Below are 17772 nucleotides of genomic sequence, written 5' to 3' on the forward strand. Positions count from 1 at the left end.
CCCTTATTAAAGCTATCCCAGGCAATGGAGCCTTGGGAAAGAATCCCAAATTGAAGACCTTTGCGGTGGGCTACATGGGATTCTTAGAGCAAATCCCTTTTCTTGCCAGAACTATTTGTTGCTTTTACCCGTGAAGAAAATTCCATCAACCAGATCAGTGTTCATCATTCCTCATTTAAAACATTCTCAACTCCACATTTCCCTTACCTAGGTAATCCCCCTGCCCCCCACCCCTCTCTTGATTTTCACAGACAAATATCTTGAATTTTTTTCCTGCTCTTATTGTCTCTTCTTCGCTATCCTTCATAGATTCCCCAGCCCACTGCTCCCTGGATGCACCCGAGGCCACCGTTGGAAGCCACGCCCTGATTTCCAAATCCTCCTGGTCTTCTCTGCAGCGTCCTCTCGCTGCCCTTCCCAAGCTTCCGCTTCCCCACTCCTACCCACCCCGTCTGCCTCTGCAGCAGCTGCCTCTCCGTGTCCCTCTCCCCACCCTTTGAATGAATGTTCAGGAACCTCAGACATCCATCCCAGGGCCTCTTCTCTCCCACGGTGATCTCTCTGTTTCACCTTGAAGAACCTGCTTAGAGTAGAAGATGTAATCCCAAACATCGATCGTTTAAGAAATGTAATGCCTTTTTTTTTTTCTGTTTTTGGCTGTGGGGCTTGTGGGATCTTAGTTCCTGGACTAGGGATTGAACCTGGGCCCTTGGCAGTGAAAGCACAGAATCCTAAACACTGGATCACCGGGGAATTCCCGAAAAGTAATGCTTTTTTTTTTTTTGCAGTACGCAGGCCTCTCACTGCTGTGGCCTCTCACGGCCGTTGCGGAGCACAGGCTCCAGACGTGCAGGCCCAGCGGCCATGGCTCACGGGCCCAGCCGCTTCGCGGCACGTGGGATTCTCCCGGCCCGGGGCACGAACCCGCATCCCCTGCATCAGCAGGCGGACTCCCAACAACTGCGCCACCAGGGAAGCCCCCCGAAATGTAATGCTTTTAACTGATAGGATACCTTTTACAACAAGAGACAAGAGCAAACCACGTGTTAAAATACCTTCCCAGCTATTTGCTTGTGAGGCTAAATATGCCTCTTCTGGCACCACCTCCTCTTGTGTCCTTGTGGTGTATCCAGCATCTGGGCTCCAGAATAAAGCCAAAGGAGAACAGGCAGAGGCTGGATTCAGCTGTGGAGGCAGCATCGTTCTCTAATTTCTATAAGAATATTCCACAGTCTATTCTTAGGGAGTCAGTTCTATGGTTTCTGTAGATCTGGAAGGCTGCCACTCAAGATGTCCTCTGGTCCCTCACGGGTCCATCCGAGCCTGTGACACTACTTGTCCTCCAATGGGTAGAAAGCACGGAGAGGGTGGTTAAATCACCTAATTACCGGACAGAGCTCTATAATGAGGGCTTAAGGCAGTGTACCTATTGTATTCATTCAATCAACTCCAAGGGGTCATTGATTATCATCCTTGTCTTACCAGAGCACAAACTTCATGAGAGCAGGGACTTTTTGTTTACTCCTATGTTCCCACATCCAGAACAGCGCCTGACACGTGGGGGTGCAGAATAAATAAATATGACCTGAATAACAAAGTTCAAATAACAAAGAAGGTAAGACAGTTTTCCAGGCTGACACAGCCAGTAAGTAACAGGACTGACATTTGAACACCAGCCTGTCTGACCCTAAAACCATGCTTCCTGTAGTATGATAACGACTCCAGCAAAGATACTCCCCTGCAGTCCCTGAACTTTGCACTTTCAATTCTATTTTCAAATAGATAATGTTAAGTTCAGCCCCTCACAGACGGAATGTCTGATCTTCACCTCCATTTCCCATCTCAGTTAACGGCACCTGCTGGTCACTTAGCTCAAAACCCTTCTTTTTTCTCTCGCAGTCCACATTCAATCTGTCAGGAAATCCTCTTGTCTTTACTTTCGACACCTTTCCAGAAGCTGACCCCTTCTCAACACCTGCATTCCTATCATGGCCACCACCTCCTCTCACCTGGATTGTCCCGGAGCCACCTGCTTCCTAGCCTCCATCCTTGCCGTTCAGCCCACGCAGCAGGCTGAGTGACTCTGCTATGAATGTTTGTGTCCCTCGCCGATTCAAACGTTGAAGCCGGCACCCCAGTGGGATGGCATGAAGAGATGGGGCCTTTGGGAGGTGACTAGGTTTAGATGAGGTCATGAGGGCAGAGCCCCACCCACCACAGGATTCGTGTCCTTTATAAGAAGAGGAAGGGACTCCAGGGCATCCTCCGTGTCCACCTGTGGGAACACAGTGAGAAGGCTGCCACCACACACTAAGAAGAGGGTTCTCACCAGAAGCTCAATCCTGCCAGCACTTGGTCTTGGACTTTCCAGCCTCCAGAACTGTGAGAAAATTAATTTCTGTTGTTTAAGCCACCCGGTCTATTGTATTTTATTACGGCAGCCTGAGCAGACCCTGTAAAAACATAGGGCAGGTTATGTCACTCCTCTGCTCCAACCCTTCCATGCCTTTCCATTTCTTTCAGACTCAAGGTTAAATTCTCTGCAGTGGCCTGCCAGGTTCTATGCAATCGTCTCCCATTTCCTATGTGGTGTCCCCCGCCCCCCATTACACCCTCCGTGTCGCTAATTCAGCCAGACAGGCTTTCTTATTGGTTCTCACACAGGTCAGTCAGGCTCTCACCTCAAGCCTGTGTACGGGTTTTCCTCAACCTGGAACGCCCTTCCCCGGAAAATCTACAGGACTAATAGCTCCCATCCTCCTCCCACGGATCTGTGTTCAGAAGGTGACCTTTCAGAGCACTGTTGTGAGTCCGTCACCTAAAACTGCACCGTCCCTTAGCTTTTACCTTTGCCACCAGTTCTGACCCTCACACCTGCTTTATTTTCACCTTCTAACACACTATGTAGTTTATTTCTTCGTTACGTTTATTGCTCATTAGCTGTATCCTCCTTCTACAAGTCCAGGAATGCACAGGTGGCTCTCTGACGATTCTGAACCTCTACATTTGACACATAATATTGATATTTGTTAAATGAATGACTGTCCCTGAATCGCAAGGCTTCGAATCCTGAATGTTAAAGCTGGAGATGATCTACCTTTATTTCAGTTTATAGGTGAGGAAACAGACCCAGAGAGGTACGAGCTGAGGTCATACTCACATGGCCAGGGACAGAGTACATCGCTAAAGAGGTACATCCTCTCTACCTATCAAAGGCTTCGCAGGAGCACGTGAGCTTCCAGCAAACAAGCCCTTGCGGAGTGAGTAGTTGCTGCAGCGTTTGGCCACCGGAGGGCACTGATGTGCCAGATTGAAGGCCGAAGCCGACCCGGCGGAGGGCGGGAGGTGGGAGGAGCAGTTACGCGCTCCCTCAGCACAGCCAGAGGGGCAGGGAAAGGAAATGCGGCGGCGTGAGGGAGATATCAGCCAGACCTTGAGTGCTGTAAACCACCTATTAAAACGCCAGTGAAGGGGCTTCCCTTCCCTGGTGGCACCGTGGTTAAGACTCTGCCCTCCGAAAGCAGAGGGCCCGGTTCGGTGCCTGGTCAGGGAACTAGATCCCACACGCATGCCGCAACTGAGTTCCCACGCCACAGCTAAGGAGCCAGTCTGCCACAGCTAAGACCCGGTGCAACCAAATTAAAAAGTAAGTATTAAAAAATAAATAAAAATAAAAGTGAGGGCTTCCCTGGTGGCGCAGTGGTTGAGAGTCCGCCTGCCGATGCATGGGACGCGGGTTCGTGCCCCGGTCTGGGAAGATCCCACGTGCCGTGGAGCGGCTGGGCCCGTGAGCCATGGCCGCTGAGCCTGCGCGTGCGGAGCTTGTGCTCCACAACGGGAGAGACCACAACAGTGAGAGGCCCGCATACCGCAAAAAAAAAAAAAAAAAAAAAAGTGATGTTTAAAAAAAAATGCCATTGGAGAATTATGATGGAGACTGGTGGAATTCACAATCCATTTTAATAAGCACTGAGAGGCTCTTGGCTCCCGTCTGTTTACTCCTTTAATTAGCAAAGAGGGATGACGGCTTGTGTTCGCTGCTCCCGGTGGGGCTGGGTGTCTGGGTGTTTGCAGGAGCCCTCCTGCCTGCCACAGGAGCAGGATGGAGGAAGGAGGTATTTCGGTGACTCTGAAACAAAGTCCTAAACTTTACACGTCAAGCAATGAGATGTAAACCAGGCTCATTTTTGTTTGAATGGTATTTCATTGCTCAAGGCTCAGAATAGCCTGACATTATAAGAGCCGGGGCCAGGATGCAGTCCAGATGTTCACGGAACTTGACATACATGAGAGCATTTGGCCTTCACAATGTGCCCCTGCAGTAGACACTGTGATCCCCATTTTACAGCTGAGGGACCTGAATTCACAGAGGTGTAGGCAGAAGAGATGAGATTTGACCTTGGATTGTTTTATTCCGATGCTCTTTGGCTTAACCACTACGGGATAACTGCCCGGTTCTCAGCCTGAGCAACATATTAAAATCATCTGGTGCATTAGTCTGGGTTCCACCGAAGAAGCAGAACCGATTGGAGATATATATTAAGAAATGCGGGGACTTCCTTGGTGGTACAGTGGTTAAGACTCCACACTTCCGCTGCAAGGGGCGTTGGTTTGATCCCTGGTCGGGGAGCTAAGATCCTGCATGCTGCACACCTCAGCCACAAAAAAGGAAAAAGAAGACAGAAATGTATTTCACGGATTGGCTTCTGCAGTCATGGGGGCCAGCTGGGAAAGTCTGACATCCGCAGGGCATGTTACCAGGAGCTGCAGGCTGGAACCCTTGGGCATGAGCTGCAGCTGTTGTCCACAGGCAGGATTTCTTCTTCATCAGGGAATCCTCAGCTCTGCTCTTAAAACCTTTCAACGGATTGAACCAGGCTCACCCAGATTTAGTCTCCCTTACTGAAAGTTAACTGATGAAGGACTTGAATCACATCTGCAAAACACCTTCACAGCAACACCTAAGGTAATGTTGATTGACTAACTGAGGGCTGTAGCTGTCTCAGTTCAGGCTGCCATAACACAATACCACAGACCTGCTTATCGACCACAGAAATTTTATTTCTCACGGTTCTGGGGGCTGGAAATTCGGGTTCAGAGTGTCAGTGTTGTCAGGTTCCATTGAGAGCCTGCTTCCAGGTTAGACTGTCGACTTCTTACATCTTCACGTGGCAGAAAGAGAGAAGAAACAAGCTCTTTCTTGTCCTGTAAGGGCACAGATTCCATTCATGAGGGCTCCACCTCCCTGACTCATCTAATCCTAATCAGCTCCCAGAGGTGCCATCTCCTAACACCATCACATTGGAGGGTAGGGTTTTAACTTAGGAATTCTGGGGGAGCACAGATTTTCAGTCCTTAACAGTAGCCTGGCCAGGTTGACACATTAAGAACACCACCGTACTGTGAAGGCTTTTAAAAGTAGAATCCTTGAACCCCATCCCAGACCAGAAGTGGAATTATTGGGTCATATGGTAGTCATTTCTTCCTAATAGATAGATTCCTTGTAAATCAATTCAAAACCATGTTTGAAAGTGTCACAGATTGTCTGAAATTCTGTCCAAGGACACTTTGCTGTCTCTCATACATGCTTCTCAGTTTCCTTAAGTATGTCATTTATCTAAAGAGCCAGTAATAGAAGTTAAGAGAATACTTCTAACAGCTTCGAGCTTGTTCCATTTCTGAAAATAACCAGTTTGCTCTCTTTTACCAGTGTGGTTTAGTCCTTTTCTATCAAATTTAATGGCCTCAGTCCCCACTTGCCCAAATTACAGGGCATCCTGTATCTCTCCCTAAGACATGCCCGAGAAAAATTGCCCAAGAATCCCAGGATTTACTCACCTCAGAGGGGCCTCTCTTGCTTCCAAACAATAGGTTAAAATCAGAGCCAGAGAAGTCAGTCATCTATAGACAGCCTGCAGCTCCTGCCAAGGTCTTTCGCTACAGGGTCACTGTGTCCCTGTGGTTCACTGTCCTTGCTTTCACCACTCCCAATGAAGGCAAATGCCATAGTGACATTTTGTTTTGAGGGAGGACAAAAGACAGTCTCAGAGCTCTGTCTATCTGAAGCTTATAGCCTCCAAAGGGGGTTTACACTCAGCACCACAAGATGCTCTCTTTGCCTGGGTGGCTTTACTGGGGGTACTTTGGGCCTCGGCCAAACGATCTGCCAAACCAGCCCCCAAATGGACCTTGCAGCGGGGGAACTGGGCCCAGGTTATTGTCCAGTCTCAGGCTCCCCTAGAACTGGGTTCCTTGTTGGGGGCTCTTGGTGTCCTTTCCCTTCTGACTCATCTCAGTCTGTTGGAGACATTCTATCACGTTGCATTCTCGAAAGGGAAGAAGTTAGGGGACTATACCTCTTTCTTTCCCAGGTAGCAACTTGGTCCCTATTCAACTTTACCCATATTCCTCCAAGTGACCACTTTGCATAGCAAGGGATATAGGGAGACAGTTGTTCAGGTCACAAAGGTCCCAGGGTAATTAGTGACTTAAACCAGAATCACCGTGAGGTACCACTCAAGTGACCGTACAGGGACGACTAGTGTATCCACCTAGACAGAGAACTAACTACCTGATCCTTTTTTTTTTTTTTTTTTTTCCTGGCAGCTTCTAAAAGTACTGCTTAGTCAGGCTCCTAAGAATTCAGACTCTAAACTCTGAAGGGGCTCAAGCTTCCGCTAGGAACTCTGGTCAGAATGGAGTGGAGTCACATGACAGAAGTCAGGGATTTTAACAGGCGCTGGGCTTTCCCCTGGCATCCCTCCTTCCTGGTGTGATCTGTGTGCAGCCGGGCTGGGAGAGTACACGTGGGAAGCCCCCAGTTTCAAGGACGTGGCCCTCCCTCAGAAGGCCGGGGGGTTGGGGCAGACCCAGGAAAGCAGCTGAAAGCACGCTGTCCTCCATCTCTTCTCTGTCACATTGATAGGTGGTAAGATGGGGCTTGGGATGTCACACCGAGGCCACGATGGTACATCAGAAGATGGGACCGTGCCCCCCACTTGTCCTCTCGCATAGCTCTTCTGAGGTTAATTTCAATCCTTTCCCCTTTGGCGAATGCCAGTCCTCAGCCCCACGAACCCTCCTCTTGGCTTCCATCACAGGTGCCAAGTCCAAATCTCTTTCAAAGGAGTGTTTCTGGAGCAGTGGGTCATGGTGGGGTTGGAGAGAAGGAGGATAAAGGGGGAGAGATTAGACATTACCCTAGACCTGGGACCTGGGCCTTTGACAAGAGGTTTAGTGACTTAAACCAGAATCACCCTGAGGTGCCACTCAAGTCGCCCAAACCCCTTTCTCCGGTTTGGGCTCTTTGCTGCAGAATCGCTCACTGCTTCTGAAACAGCCCAAGTGTTTGTCAAGGACCTCCTCAGATTAAGGCCTCACTGCTGAGAGCTGCAGCTCCCGCAAAGGCCTGCAGTGGTTTGCAGAGCAGATTCAGTGCCATCTCACTGGACACGGGGACGGTGTGTGAATTTCTTCCATCTTCCTAGGAGAGGTTTCCAAAAGTTTTCCAAGGCCCCTTTCAGCTGTGGTCTAAACGCAGGGCCTTGGCACCCCTCCAGGGAGGACCCTCATTTACTTTGGCACCTGGACCACTTGCTGTTTTGTCCCAGGCTCAGAATGTATGGAATAGGGCTTTGCTGGGAGGCATACCGCGGTACTTCTCTGTGCTGTCGGGATGGATGGAGACTGGCGACGCAAGCCATCGGGGAACTCCCATTCTCACCCCCGGAATTCCTCCCCCGTTGGCTTTGAGGTAGAAGGGAGTCGCCCACCAAAGAATGTTCGATGAGGGATTCGCGCTGGTTGGATTGTAGACGATCTTAAATTTTCCTCAAATTTTCCTTGCCGATATTTTTTTCCCTCCAAAATTGGAGAAAATGTGTCGTGTTCATTTTGTAAAATCTATTCAAAAGGTGGCATGAAAGACTGATTTTCACAAACCAAGCAATCAAGTTTTTTCTTCAGGATCATGGTTAACACAGCCTGGTGAGGCCAAATACCTGCCCGATGCGGGAATGCTGGTTCCGCTTCAGAGCGCTCTCTAAACGTACAAATTGGACGATTCATTTACTCGTTTATTTGGGGCAGGAAGAGGGAAGGAGGACTTGCCAGGACCCCGTTCTTTTACCTTAGCCCCTCCCAGGCATATGTTCATTTCGTGAGTGCCATGAAGGTGATCAACTGTGCTTCGGCCCGGGGTATCAGCCCAAGCTTCTCTCGCCCATTTCCTCCCCGGAAAAACAATGGGTCAGCGCTCAGCAGAGATCTCACAGGCGCTCCGGCCATCAACGTTCGCGGAAGCACCGCTGTGTTTCACCCGAAGCCTCATCCGTGCCTGTCGTCCTGGCAGATTTCCCGGCTGAACCACCAGAGCCGGTCCTGCTTCTGGGCATTTGCTGAACCACTGAGGCTGCGGCTGTGGCAGGCGGTAGCTCAGAGGTCGGGGTTTCTGGCACCGTTTCCCCTCCTTCGTCCCCCCGTAGTCACTTGCTCATTTCTCTCCGAGGGAGGGCACCCAGAATTAGTTTTCAAATTTATGGAATTTTATAAACCGTTTTATCCTTGTGCTTTACTTCTTGGCCTTTTGGTTGGCATCGGCAGGGAGTGGGGCTGGGGAAAGGTGGACTGGCGGTGGGAGGGCATAGAGACGGAGTGCTTTCTCAAGGGTGATGGCAAGAAGCTCGGTCCCCATTCTCTCCTCCTGATACCTTGATATCCGTTGCTTATATTTACGCATAGGGTAAAACCCTGAGAAGGAAGGTAACCTAGAGTTTAGACGATTTCATTTTAATAATTAAAAGAATTTTTTTTTTTTTTTTGTGGTTTTGGGGTTTTTTTGCGGTACGTGGGCCTCTCACTGCTGTGGCCTCTCCCGTTGCGGAGCACAGGCTCCGGCCGTGCAGGCTCAGCGGCCATGGCTCACGGGCCCAACCGCTCCGTGGCATGTGGGATCTTCCCGGACCGGGGCACGAACCCGTGTCCCCTCCATCGGCAGGCGGACTCTCAACCACTGCGCCACCAGGGAAGCCCTAAAAGCATCTTTTTCTTTTTCTTTCTTTGTGTGTGTAGGTGGGAGCGTTCACTTTGAATATATCTGCCTTACATGCATTCCTTTTTGCTCCAGTTGTATTGAGCTATAATTGACATATAACATTATATTAGCTTTAGGTGTACAACAGGGTGATTTGGTGTATGTATACATTGAGAAATGATCACCACAGGAAGTTTAGTTAACATCCATCACCTCGCATAGTTGCAGAGTTTTTTTTCTTTTGGTGAGAACTTTTAAGTTCTACTCTCTTAGCAACTTTCAAATCCTGTCAGTTTTTTGTTTGTTTGTGTTTGTTTGTTTGTTTCCTTAATGAGGTGCACCTGTCAGCCCCTCCCCGCTCCCCCAGCATCAGGGTGGACTCCTGAGCCTGTATAGTTACCACGAGACACTGCAGTGATATGTCTACTTGTCTGTTTCTCTCGCTAGACTGAGGACAGAGGCTGGGGATTCAGCATGATTTCTCCAGCACCCAGCACAGTGCCTGGCACACACCAGGGCTCAGTAGATATTTGTTGGATGAACAGAACACATCAGGAAAGTATGCCAGCACCTTTTTTTTTTTCTTTTTCAAAAGGCTACCCCAAGGGAGAGTGAAATTGGGCAAAAAGCAAATGCACAGCCTCTGGACCTTAGGAGGCCACTCTGGCCTGTCTTCTGGTCTGGATTTCAGGACACGAGTCTACAAGCGGTATAACCCAATGAGGGCAGACAGCCTGGTCTTTATGGTCAGTAGCCCAGTGGTCAGTGGGTCAGTCGTCCCATCCAGCACTGCCCATGCAAATGCACAAGCGTTTCCTCTTTGACTCACTCACTTGACCAAGGCGTGGGCAGGACCACAGGAACATCCAGCACAGATTCTGAAGTCTGCCATTGTATTCTCCGGTGAGCGGGCATTGTGCAGACAGGACCTTCCCCTTTCCTGACTTCTAAGGCCGCGTGCATTTGTGCTTTGCACACTGCCCCGCAGGAGGCAGAAGCCATGGTGGGGCGAGGCGGGAGAACAGCCGAGGCCCCTGCGATCCCACAGCAGCAGCACGTGCAGCTTAGGGGCCCACGCTCGTGTCGGGGTGACTGCCTCCCTGGCGTGAGCCTCACAGATACGTGCCTGGTGCGTAGACAGGTCTAGGCCAACCTCAGGCTAATGCTGGAATTACCTCTGGACAGGGGTTCTGAACTCAGAGGGTCCATAAACTTGAATAGAAGAATTATATCCTTTTGCTTCCACTAACCTCTAACTGAAATTTAGCCTTTGCTTCAATCACGAACGTAATGACACCATCTGTGATGTTGTCACCAACACAAACTACAGGTGTGTGCATGTCACTTCACAGTGCCTACAGATCTTCCACAATGTCTTTTCCAGTCATTGGTACTTAGAAATTATGTAACTATTAGACCCACTGGTCGATCTTGTTTTCTAATGCATGACTAAAGAAGCCCTTGTGTTACTATAGGTATTTGTCAGGGTTCTCCAGAGAAACAAAACCAGTAGAGAAGGGATATGTGTGTGTGTGTGTGTGTGTGTGTGTGTGTGTGTGTGTGTGTGTTGTGTGTGTGTATTTATTATGAAGAATTGGCTCATATAGTTATGGAGGCTGAGTCTGCCATCTGTAAGCTGGACACCCAGGAAAGTCAGGTACTGCCTGGTGGCGTAGCTCTCAGAAGCAGAGGACAGTAAGTCCCAGTTGAGGTCAGGAGAAGACTGATGTCAGCTCACCTGTCAGGCAGAGAGTGAATTCTCCCTTCCTCCGCCTCTTTTCTGTTTTTTTGTTTTTAAAAATAATAACTAAATGTTTAATTTTAAAATGATACATTATAAAGAAATCACTAAAAGAATAAGACAATAATTTGTTTATAAAATATTCATTATAAGGGTCCTTGGAAGAATAAACTCAAATAGATTTGAATATAATTCAAATTATGAAAATATGATTTACTGCAAACTTTTTAGGAATATATATGCAGCATATGATAAAATATACCTTCAGAGGCAAATCTTCTGATGTTTTGTGCTGACCTCAAAGTTAAATAAAATGTAAAGAACTGTAATTCTATGTATTTTAGATATACATTTTAAAGCATTATTTCGAGAAGATATACACAGACTTCACCAGACAGCCAAAAGAATTTATGACACCAAAAAATGTTAAGAACCGCTGTGAGAACAACTCTGCTGTGTGGCCACCAGCCTCTGGCCACTTGACTGGAGGAAACAAATCCCTCTCAAAATTCTGTTGTATATTCTTTTAATACATTGAAAGGAAGGAAGGGTGTGCCAGTTATCAATTTATTGCCCCTCAACTCTGAATTCACCTTCCTTGACTTAGCCACGGAGCCCGGCCCTGTAAACTTTTCTCCTTTGTAGCTGGCGTGATGCTAAACCTTGTCAGTGGAGGGCGATAGAGGGACCACTGCAGGAGGAAGGGGTTTCTCTTCCTAGCAGCCAGCATGCTTGTGTTCTTTTCTTCGTGATCCTGTTCTGCGTGGCTACCAGTGACATGGGGTGGTGGTGGGGATCCTCTGGGGCTCACTGGGGCACTTCAGCAAACTAATTGGGCTGCCACCACACCTTCCCCAATGAGGTCTGAATTCCAGTTTGAGGAGGAGGCTTCCTGTATTCATTTCCTAGGGATGCCATAACAAACAGAAATGTATTGTATCAGATTTCTAGAGGCTGGAAGTCTGAGCTGAAGCTGTCGACGGGCTTGGTTCGTTCTGAGAGCCGGGAGCGAATCTATTCCATGTTTCTGGTACTTTGCTGGCAATCCTTGGCTCACGGAAGCATCACCCGCATCTCTCCCTTCATCTTCACATGGAACATGCTCTGCCTGTGTCTGTGTCAGTGTCCAAACCTACCCCCTTTTTTTTTTTTTTTTTTTGCGGTACGCGGGCCTCTCACCGTTGTGGCCTCTCCCGTTGCGGAGCACAGGCTCCGGACGCACAGGCCCAATGGCCACGGCTCACGGGCCCAGCCACTCCACGGCATGTGGGATCTTCCCGGACCGGGGCACAAACCCGCATCCCCCGCATCGACAGGCGGACTCTCAAGCACTGTGCCACCAGGGACGCCCCAAACCTCCCCTTTTTATATATGACACAAGTCATTCTGGTTTAGGGTCCCACTCTACCCCAGTATAACCTTATCCTAACAACTAATTACATCTGCGGTGACCATAAGGTCATTCCAAATAAGGTCACATTCCGAGGTTCTGGGGTTTAGGACTTCAACATATGGATTTGGGGGACACAGTTCAACCCATAACACCACACTTTTTTTTATATATAAATATTTATTTTTTATGTTAATAAAAATGTATTAAAATCCTACTAATTGTATAACCTATTTTTGGTGATGTGGATATATTTTTTTCTCTATTTTTTTTAAACATCTTTATTGGAGTATAATTGCTTTACAATGGTGTGTTAGTTTCTGCTGTATAACAAGGTGAATCAGTTATACATATACATATGTCCCCATATCTCTTCCCTCTTGCATCTCCCTCCCTCCCACCCTCCCTATCCCACCCCTCTAGGTGGTCACAAAGCCCCAAGCTGATCTCCCTGTTCTATGCAGCTGCTTCCCACTAGCTATCTATTTTATGTTTGGTAGTGTATATATGTCCATGCCACTCTCTCGCTTTGTCACAGCTTACCCTTCCCCCTCCCCGAATCCTCAAGTCCATTCTCTAGTAGGTCTGTGTCTTTATTCCCGTCTTGCCCCTAGGTTCTTCATGAGCATTTTTTTTTTTTAGATTCTATATATATGTGTTAGCATACAGTATTTGTTTTACTCTTTCTGACTTACTTCACTCTGTATGACAGACTCTAGGTCCATCCACCTCACTACAAATAACTCAATTTCGTTTCTTTTTATGGCTGAGTAATATTCCATTGTATATATGTGCCACATCTTTATCCATTCATCTGTTGATGGACACTTAGGTTGCTTCCATGTCCTGGCTATTGTAAATAGAGCAGCAATGAACATTGTGGTACATGACTCTTTTTGAATTATGGTTTTCTCAGGGTATATGCCCAGTAGTGGGATTGCTGGGTCGTATGGTAATTCTATTTTTGGTTTTTCAAGGAACCTCCATACAGTTCCCCATAGTGGCTGTGTCAATTTACATTCCCACCAACAGTGCAAGAGGGTTCCCTTTTCTCCACACACTCTCCAGCATTTATTGTTTCTAGATTTTTTGATGATGGCCATTCTGACAGGTGTGAGATGATATCTCATTGTAGTTTTGATTTGCATTTCTCTAATGATTAATGATGTTGAGCATTCTTTCATGTGTTTGTTGGCAATCTGTATATCTTCTTTGGAGAAATGTCTATATAGGTCTTCTGCCCATTTTTGGATTGGGTTGTTTGTTTTTTTGATATTGAGCTGCATGAGCTGCTTGTAAATTTTGGAAATTAATCCTTTGTCAGTTGCTTCATTTGCAAATATTTTCTCCCATTCTGAGGGTTATTTTTTCGTCTTGTTTTTGGTTTCCTTTGCTGTGCAAAAGCTTTTAAGTTTCATTAGGTCCCATTTGTTTATTTTTGTTTTTATTTCCATTTCTCTAGGACGTAACACCACCACCCTTTTAAATTTGCTCCTCCCCTCAGTATTCCCTCACTCAGCCTTAGGGTATTCTTCAGAGATATTTTTTGCCCCTTTATAGCTAACACTCTTTTTTGTTTGTTTTATCATTTATTTTACTAAAATACAGTTGATTTACAATGTTGTGTTAATTTCTGCTGTACAGCAAGGTGATTCAGTCATACATATATATATTTCTTTTCTTTTCTTTTTTTTTTTTTTTTTTTGCGGTACGTGGGCCTCTCACTGTTGTGGCCTCTCCCATTGCGGAGCACAGGCTCCGATGCGCAGGCCCAGCGGCCGTGGCTCACAGGCCCAGCCACTCTGCAGCATGTGGGGTCTTCCCGGACCGGGGCACGAACCCATGTCCCCTGCATCAGCAGGCGGACTCTCAACCACTGTGCCACCAGGGAAGCCCTTCCTTTTCTTTTTTTTAAAAAATTATTTATTTATTTATTTTTGGCTGTGTTGGGTCTTCGTTGCTGCACGCGGGCTTTCTCTAGTTGCAGCGAGCGGGGGCTACTCTTCATGGAGGTGCTCAGGCTTCTCACTGCGGTGGCTTCTCTTGTTGTGGAGCACGGGCTCTAGGCACAGTAGTTGTGGCTCGTGGGCTCTAGAGCACAGGCTCAGTAGTTTTGGCTCAGGGGCCTAGTTGCTCTGCGGCATGTGGGATCCTCCTGGACCAGGGCTCAAACCCATGTCCCTGCACTGGCAAGCAGATTCTTACCCACTGTGCCACCAGGGAAGCCCTATATTCTTTTTCATATTCTTTTCCATTATGGTTTATTACAGGATATTGAATATAGTTCCCTGCGCCATACAGCAGGACCTTGTTTATCCGTTCTATATATAATAGTGTACATCTTAACACCCTTGTTACTAGGTAATTATTCTCTACTAGTATAACTTCTCTAAGTTAAACTTCTCCTTTCTCCTGATTGAATGCTAATGGATATGAAAGTAAAGGAAACTAAGAGAAGAGGTGCCAGGAACTTTACTTTTAATCTTTCCTCAACCTTATGAGGTAGGGATTTTTCTCACACTCATTGATAAAGTGATTATGTAGCTTTCCCAAGTGCCACGCTTGGGGAGTGGCAGTGCTGGAGCTTAAACTTTTGTTTTGTTTTTTGTTTTATTCCAAAGGCTGAGCATCCTCTACTGCCCAGCGCAGCTTCCATACTGAAGATGCCTGTGTGGGTCTCCAGCAGGCTGGTCTTGTCCCCACCATGATGGTCACAGTCTCCGTCCAACGAAAATGTTGGCTTCGTTCATTTGCTCATTTATTCATTCAACAAATATTCACATTGTGTATATTTACTACTACATGCTAAGTTCTATATGCTAAGGGACACAGAGAGGGCTGAAGCCCTGACCTCCAAGAGCTGAAATTAAAATGGCAGAGGCTGACAAGTGGGAAACATGTGTTAGATGCTGTGGAAAAGCATCTCTGAGAAAGTGATGCCTGAACTGAGGTTTGGAAAAGAGCAAACCAGGAAAAGAATGAGGGAAGTGTATTCCAGACAGAAGAAAGAGTAGGGACAAAGGCATGAAAAGAACTGGGCATGGTTTCTTAGGGAGAACATATCAGCAATGGTTGAAGGAATTGAGAACATTAAACCTATAAAAACGAATATATTTCTCAACACACAGGATTCCTATGCCCTTAAAATGCTTGTGGTCCAAAAACCATGCACGGTTGTGATAGACAGTCATGATTCCAGAATGTCAGCTAGGCAGCAAACCTAGAGATTCTCCATGTCCTCATGTGGAAGGAGATAAAATACGGAAAGTTCACATCTGATATTAAGATCATAGCTGTGCCCAAGGGGGAGTATCAAGGGCCACACTGTGGCTCTTTGCTAGGCCAGCCTGGAGATCCCGAGGGCCAAGTCTTACCTCGCCTAAGCAATTCGTGAAAAGTGATACTTCACAGAATCAGTGTTCCCCATATGGTTTTGACCTTACACGCTTGTCAGTTACAAAGTTTTCAATGCACCCCACAAACACAGATTATGTAAGTATATCACTAATGTACTGTACCCATTATGAAACATAAGTGAGATTTAAAAGTATGAGATGAAGACTAAATAAACAATTTAAATCCATTGTTTTTACTTATTAGTGATGCCAAAAGCCCTTGACCTATCTCCCATGAGAAGTACCATTTTTCGTGAGAGCACCCTGATTATACATACTTCACTTCTGAAAAATCTTGATTTACATTTGGTGATACAGGGATTTGAAGGCTTATTTATAAGCCTGGTCTTCATGGCATTAGCAGCTGAAGCAGATCCCTCACAAAGATGCAAAGGGAAGAAGTCATCCTTGGCTGAGTTTACGAAGTTATGATAACCGTCAGTAGCTCAGTGAGGCCAAATGGTGCCTGACGGCAATATAATAATGCCCTGTCTTCCTAGACTTGCCCAGAAATGAATAAATACATATAAAGGGGTATTCATGTGTTCAGTGTTCAACAAATGTAAAATTATTAAGTCGGTGCAGAATTGCAATGAAAAACTCTCTTACTGGTGTCTTTGTTGGTCCTCATAGCTGACACTGAGAACAGATGGACCTTTGCACCGCCTTCACCGTCACTGGCAGGGTTTGCTGTTTGGCGTGGCAGCCGACTTCCCACAGAGCAATCGAGTCATCCAGGAGGGCAAGGTAGGAGCTGCAGGAGCCTTTCCTGACCTGGCCTCCCAAGTCACACACCAGTACTTTCATTGTATTCCATTTGCCACACGGGTCCGCGTAGGAGGCAACGACATAGGGCAGAAACATCAGGAAGCGTGGATCACTGCGGACTGTTTGAGGCTGGCTACCACAGAATAGGGCAGAAAAAGGAGAGAAGGTGCTGAAAAAAATATGTATCTCTATGACAGCCAGAAAACAGAGGATCCAACTTAACAAAGTAACAGAAAAGTCCCAGGATGACACTGTGTCGCAGGCTTGACAAGCACGCGGAGCAGACTGTATGAGGAGTCTGCTGAGGGGGCAGGCGGAAGTCCTCCAGGAAAAATAAATAAACAAATAAAGAAAAAGATAGAAAGACCCTCTGGTGTGCTTAAGTGTTTTTAAAAGGTGGTTGGTATAAAAGATAAACTGAGGTATATTACAAATTTTAAGAGTTTCCTAAAAAAAAATCAGTTGGAATCTGGTAGCACCAAACAGGAAGTGGTTAGGGGTTCTCTCCCACAGGAGCCAGGGGAGACTGCGATAAAGTGCAGCAGCAAAGAAAGGAAATTATTTGATTGGCTATAGCGTGAAGCCTCCTTGGATGTTTGTGATTGGTTGTCCTTAGCGTTTTCATAACCTGGAAGCATTTACAGGCTTCGATTTTGGGTTGCTTGTGTAGGCTTCCATGGTATTAGAGTCACCTCAGTCTAATGGCCGCCTTGCTTAATTTAACAATATATCAAATAATTATAAAAATTGTAGTGTGTATAATTTTAATAATTATGCAGGAAAATCAAACCTTCAATACATAAAATACTATAAAGGGAAAAAACAAGACAGTTATAAGTCTAGGAGAACAAAACATTTTGCCAGAAAGACAATATAATAATTGTATGCTACTTAGGTTTCACAGTGAATATTGTTTCCATGAACATACTAATGTCCAAAACTTTTATTCACCTAGCTAAATAAAAATGGAATATAACTGTTAGGAAAATGGCAAGAGACGAAGTAGGAGTAGAGAATACAGAAGCACTAACTTTGCATCCAATGTAACAGAAAATCAATAGGTAACGTCCAAGGTTAAAAAAACTCACATAAGCATTACTTAGAAATCTAGAAACAAATATCAAACAAAATGGTTAAAGAATTTAAAGTCACCTCCTCTGGGGATCAGAACCAGGGATGCGGAAGCTGGAGGGGCAAGGCAGGGGCACCTGTTTTTTGTTATAAACCATTTAGTACTATTTAATTTTCTTTGCTCCTATAAAAAAGAAGACTAATTCAAACAATATGTATAAAGTAGATCTCCTATGATCTAGGAACTAGCATTTCTGAATTTCTACATTCAGAACTTACAACACTTATGGCTGCAAATATATCTGGAGAGTAAACTGCCACTGTGATGAATATAAAAATGTCTTCACTGTACCACACATAGTCAATTAATTATCGG

At 46.3% G+C, this 17772-nt stretch overlaps 1 long non-coding RNA gene across 1 annotated transcript in view; it reads left to right on the forward strand.

Annotated features, from left to right (window-relative positions):
- Positions 1–3392: 3392 nt before the first annotated feature.
- The window catches only part of LOC141276105 (uncharacterized), a 67321-nt gene continuing 52941 nt past the window's right edge, over positions 3393–17772 (forward strand). The window contains exons 1-2 of the long non-coding RNA XR_012325050.1: positions 3393–3646; positions 16191–16304. This is a non-coding gene — a long non-coding RNA (uncharacterized lncRNA). The remainder of the gene's footprint in view (positions 3647–16190; positions 16305–17772) is intronic.

Source organism: Tursiops truncatus, chromosome 12, assembly GCF_011762595.2.
Source record: "Tursiops truncatus isolate mTurTru1 chromosome 12, mTurTru1.mat.Y, whole genome shotgun sequence".
Lineage (NCBI taxonomy): Eukaryota > Metazoa > Chordata > Mammalia > Artiodactyla > Delphinidae > Tursiops > Tursiops truncatus.